The 5,829-nt window shown below is 45.7% G+C and overlaps 1 pseudogene; it reads right to left on the bottom strand.

The window, feature by feature from the left end:
• Window positions 1–560: 560 nt before the first annotated feature.
• On the bottom strand, window positions 561–1,875 carry LOC149853347 (vacuolar protein sorting-associated protein 4B pseudogene; annotated as a pseudogene).
• Window positions 1,876–5,829: the final 3,954 nt, after the last annotated feature.

Here is a 5,829-nt window from a genome sequence, read left to right as displayed (position 1 = left end):
GAGGGTAGTTGAAGTCTCTCATTATCATTGCTTGTTTTATTTTAGCAGCTTCTCTAATCTCCAGGAGCATTCTAAATTAAAATATAGCCATTATTATGAAGGCACACTGGCTGACACTGAGAATACCTGACAGTTAAATGGGTCCTTTCTTACCCCTTAAAAAGGGGTGGGGGGAAGGGGCATCCTCCACTGGGCCTACTGGAAGTTCATGTAGCTTACAGCCACATCTACAACAAAAGGTAACATTTACTAAAATGTAACGAATGTTGTAAGGGGGGGGGGGTGCTAATTTAATAGAATTTACCACATTGCTAACTTTGCAATATCAATCTAAAATTATACTCTTAATTTTACCTCTTAATAGAAGATACTTAATAGAAATTTGAGGAAAGCAGTACAATACAAAAGCTCTAGGGTCTTTTTGCAAAGATACCGTCTATTCCATGTGCAAAGTAAGAAGGGAGTGATTTGATTGGCAATTATTTGAAGTGCCATCAATATGGACACAAAAAAATATTTAAAGCAAAAACAAGTTCAAATGAACTGCAATGATCTTTGGTTTAGCCTTCTTGACCGAAGTCTTCCGTAAACTTCTTCCACTTTTCTAGATCCTGTTCATTTACTGTTGGCTTTGTATTAGCTAATGGCCTGAGCATATCAGCCATGGAAACATGAGGCTCAAATAGCTTATCCGCTGGAACATCTATCCATGTCATTTCAATGGCTTCAGGATCACCTGGAGAGCATGGGTTAAGTAAATCTACCAAAACATTTGGATTAGGCAGTGATGGTCCTTTTACGTTTTTTAAGTGAGTAGCTGATTGCACTTTCCTAACAGGCCGCATCAGTGCATCACGTACAATGATGCTTATATCAGCATCTGAATAGCCATCAGTTCTCTTTCCAAACTCTCGAAAATCTGATTCTGTCAGCTTGTTTGGAGTGGTCCCAAAATGAAGCTTGAACATTGCAGACCTGGCATGGTCTTCAGGCAAAGGAATATAAATATGCTTCTCAGACCTTCTCCTGATAGCTGAATCCAGAACCCAGGGCATGTTTGTAACTCCTAAAAACAGGATTCCTTCATTGTCTGCTCCAACCCCTTGCATCTGAACAAGGAACTGTGTTTTAATCTGTCTAGTACCTTCACTTTCATTTTCACTCCTTGACTCACACAGAGAATCTATTTAATCAATGAAGATAATGGAAGGCTTGTTTTCTCTGGCAAACTGAAACAAGTTTTTCACTAATTTTTTAACTCTCTCTAACCACTTAGAGACTAGGCCAGAAGAGGATATTGAGAAAAAAGTGAAGTTGTTGGTTTCTGTTGCCACAGCTTTTGCCAAGTAAGATTTTCTTCTACCAAGTGGTCCAAACAGAAGAATTTCTCTCCAAGGTGTTCTTTTCCTATAGATAGATGAGGAAATTTAATGGGAAATATCACTGCCTCTTGAGTGCTTCTTTGGCTCCTTCTAGGCCAGCAACATCATTCCACTTTACATTTGGTCGCTCCATAACAATTGCACCTTGAAGCTGGTTCCGTAGTTTCTTTTTTTCAGGATCTCCTTCCCCATCACTTTCATTCCCTTTTTCATCAGTTGAACAAGACTCTTTCACTGGTTTGGGGGCAGGCTTTCCTTTCTTTTTCAGATACTCCTTCAGTTTTTCTGCTCTGTCCAGATATTCTGTACATTTTGCTCTGATACTCTGCTTCGTTTTATCACCTTGTGCTTCATATTTAACCACATGGAGAAAATACTACATAACATGCTGGTACAAGTGAAATGCTTCCTTGTAGTTTCCTGCTTTGTCTTCTTGTGCTGCCTTACTAGCAGGGTCTAATGCTTTCTGTAGGTTGGAGCTCTTGCTGGCCATGGCAGCAATGCAGTAGGCTTGAGGGAGGGGGAGGGTGACGGTGCTGGTGGGGGAGCGGCCACCACCATGCTCCCTGCTACTAGCTACAGGAGCCAAGGATAACAAAAAGTCCTTTTTCAGATATGTGGGAAGTTGAAAAAAGAACAAAGATAGCTTGGGCCCCTACAAGATGTAATGGGACAACTGACATCTGATGCCCAAGAAAGGCTTCTGGCATTTGTGTAGAAGCACTTATAAATGTTATCTTTGCTCAGCTGCCTGTTCTTGCTCATGCTCTTTATCTGGAATCCCAGACGTGCTATGCTGGCCCTGCGCAGAAGTGGGGAGCATCAGGCAAGGACAAAGGCTCAGAAGCCAGCATGCTCCCAGCTGTGAGCCTGAGAGCTCTTTTTCCAACCTCACTGAGGTGAAGGTCTCCCTGTGAGCCCAGTGCTCCCAGTACCTACTTGGCAAGCTGCATGGCCAGCTCTCCACCTTTCCTTCCATTAAGTAAGATTCAGATTTTGATGCTCTGCTGTGGCTCCAAGACTGTCTCCAGGTTGTCATTTTCTGTTCATGTCTCAAATCTCATCAGGCCCCTATAAGAGTTTTCCGTCTTCTCAGTTTAACATCTTTTATGTCATTAAAGTGCCATTTACCCAGTAAACATGCCATTTCCAGACTGTTAATGAAGATATTAATAAGACCAGGCATAACAGTGAGCCCTGCAGTACATGCTGGCATTCATCTGGTGCCAATGCTAAGAGCTTGTGACAGTGGTCAGAAACAATCAGGGACTAATTTTTGAAGTAAATCTTTGTGATACTCCTTCCAATTTGTTTCTTAGAACTCGCATCCATTCAGTTCCATTTAGTTGCACCTTTCATTTGTGAAGTTAGTAACTGCACATAGTATTAATGGCTTCTGCACAATTGGTTAGATTTTTGGTTTTCTTCTAGAGCTGAGATTTTTTTCAATGCCACTCACAGGGCCAGAACAGTTCTGTAGCTTTGAAAACCTCCATCTAGCAAGGGTTGTAGAAGAGAAATCATTCAGGTCATTCTTCTGTCTTTTGGGGAAGAAAGAACTTCATTTCCTAATCTCAGACTTCTTGGACAGCCTCTAAAGGCTCCGTACTGCAGCTTGGCAACTAGGTCAGCAACACTCAACTCACAAGCAGGGCCATCTGAGCCTGAGCCAGCTAGCTGGTATCAGGGCTGCTCTTGAGGAACTCTTGCAGCACCTAGCCCTGGCACCTTCAACCTGAGGGGAACACATGTGTGGAGTGGCCATACTTTAGTGGAATAGAAAATGGATTATGCAGATCAAGAGATAATTCCACTTTGGAGTGGCATATCTCTGAGCTACATAATGAGTGCTTTAACCCACTTAAAGGTGTTAAAATGCAACCAAGCCAAAGGTTAAGACCTCCAGGAGCCACCCAAAATTAATGCGTAACAAGGCCACGTCCCTGCAGTCCTGCTGCATACCCAGTCCCTGAACTTTGTAATCCCAGTTTGACTTCATCTTGTCCCCTGACTATAGGCTCATAACAGTCCCAGTTTTAACCACTAGAATGAATGCCTCTGCAGACCCTGACACTGCCCCAGGATTGGTTCAAGAGTAATTTTAAGTGGGTCAAGTGGGCCATAACCTACAACCAAGTGTTGTTGTGTAAACAGCACCAGAGCCCTTAGGCTAGGGACAAACATTCAAAAAGCGTGAGCCCGAATTGATTCAATCTTTGCAGGTTAGTCTAACCTGGCTAGGCTAAACTGGTTTGTAACAGAACAGACATCCCAGAAATGGAGGCACATAGCTTCAGTGGCTCAGGCTAGAAGCTGGGGGGTGCTAGCACAGCCCTCCATTCCCTTCTGCAGAGCTGGGCTGGGGGCAAGGGGTGGCCAGGCCCGGCCCCAGAAGGACACTCTGATTAGGGAGGGGTTCCCACCACCTGGATAACAGAGCATTTATCAGCTTTGTTATTGGCATTTAACCCCCCATCAGAAAACAAGGCCCCTCTCATTAGTTCAAGCTCTTCTTAAGCAACTTTTTCCAAGGAAGGGAACATTCCAAGGAGAGACATTACCAGTTACTAGGCGTGTGTGAAGTGGGCCCTATTCGATTTGGATTCGGATTTGGCCTGAATCAGGGACAGTGATTCAATTAATTGATTTGGATCACTGTCCCTGATTCGATGGGGCCAAATCCAAATCTGAAGATTCAGTGCTGATTCAGAGAATCACCTATTTGGACATAGACACAGCTTTAAATGTTTTTTCTACATACCTCAAAGTACCAGCGTGGCTCGTGATTGGGGCGGATGGAGCATCCCAGAGGAATGTGGGGGGACCTTCCTGTGCTCAGTGGCAAAGTCGGAAGTGGACCAGAAGTACTTCTGGTCCACTTCCGTGTCTGCCAGGGAGCACATGGGATGAGAGGGGGCATACCCCCCGGCATGGCAATCAGCTATGTGGGGACCCCAGATACCCCCCCAGAACCCAGGAGGCAGCAGTCACCAAGCTGGGGGGGGGGGAGGGGGCAGCACACTCTCTGGCAGACCCAGAAGTGGACCGGAAGTGCTTCTGGTCCACTTCCGGGTCTGCTGCCAAGCACTCTGGGGAGCTCTCCCCACTTCTGTGGGATGCTCCATGAGCCCCAGCATCGCAGCACTCATGAGCCACCTGGTACTTTGAGGTATGTAGAAAAAACATTTAAAACTGTGTCTATGTCCCAATCTTTCTGAATCAGCTCAGAGGGTTCCGATTCAATTTGGAGAAATTAAAGGGTTCTCTGATTCGGTTTGGATTCAGAGATTTGACCACTGAATTGGGCTTAATCTCCACTGCATCGAAGCAGGGACTGAAGCTTCATACAGCCCTACCAGCTACCTGTTGATTAGCTCCAAAAAGGACACAGTCCTGTCTGCCATTGTCCTGTCTGCCACACCACAGACCATAGCCAGCATGTATGCTAGCTAATGCTGAGAGGTGTCTGTGTAAGGCAGAGGGGAGGGGGGAATCTCTGAGTGGTAAGAGGATGGGGAGGAGCATGGGGAAGCCAGGCAGATGCCTGCAATCTGTTTTGGAGTTAGAGCCAGGGAGCAGAGGGAAGGGGCCAGCTCTGCTGTGAAGCAGAGATCCCAGCCCAGAGAGCATGCTGGGATGCTGGCAGAGTCTGGTTTAACTTAAACGAGGAAGGGATCTGGGACAGACATTGCATAAACTGATTTGACCCAAATCAATTAAGTCTGCTACTACATTCAACTAGGTTTATCCCAAACTGGTTTCAGCCATTTTCAAACTGGTTTATGTGCACTGAACATCTATTCTGCTACAGGTTTAAACCAGTTTCTGATCTCTTAAACCAGTTTGTGTGTAATGCCTGTCCCTAACCTTAATGCTAGATTACTACAAGGTACATGCATGCAATCAGAGTGCACCAGTCAGATTGGGCCCTGTGCAGGACTTAGGCACTGCCTCATTTTTGGATCACAGTAAACTTCAGGTGGAAGTCAGGTGCCTTATTGCACAGCCCAGGTTCAAGTCCCTTCTCTGCCCAAGGGGATTTGAACCCACTTCTCCTATGTGAATTCCCTAGTCACCAGCTATAGGCTACTCTGGGAGGAGGAGGCATGCCCCACCCCTCCTATTAAAACTGTGGCACTTTGCATGGAATAACTAGCTATTCATTGGACCAGAGAGGGGGAGGAAAGAGAACATTCACACCTGAGAGAGAAATAATTAACTACTCTTTCCGTGAGAGGGAGAGAGATGGCCTGTGCCTACAATTATAGCAGGGATCAGCAACCTACTGCCCACAGGCCAGATCCAGGCTGGAAAAGGTTGGATCCAGTTTGGGAAGGTCTGACATGGCCCAGGGCAGTGCAATGAATCAAGCACCATCAACTACGCTGAGCCACCCATCCCCTCCCTCCACAGACCTCCTTGCTGCTCTCTTATGCCTGCACTTACC

Source organism: Crocodylus siamensis, chromosome 14 (assembly GCF_052110815.1).
Source record: "Crocodylus siamensis isolate JL-2025a chromosome 14, ASM5211081v1, whole genome shotgun sequence".
Lineage (NCBI taxonomy): Eukaryota > Metazoa > Chordata > Crocodylia > Crocodylidae > Crocodylus > Crocodylus siamensis.
This window is presented reverse-complemented; position numbering and strand designations above follow the sequence as displayed.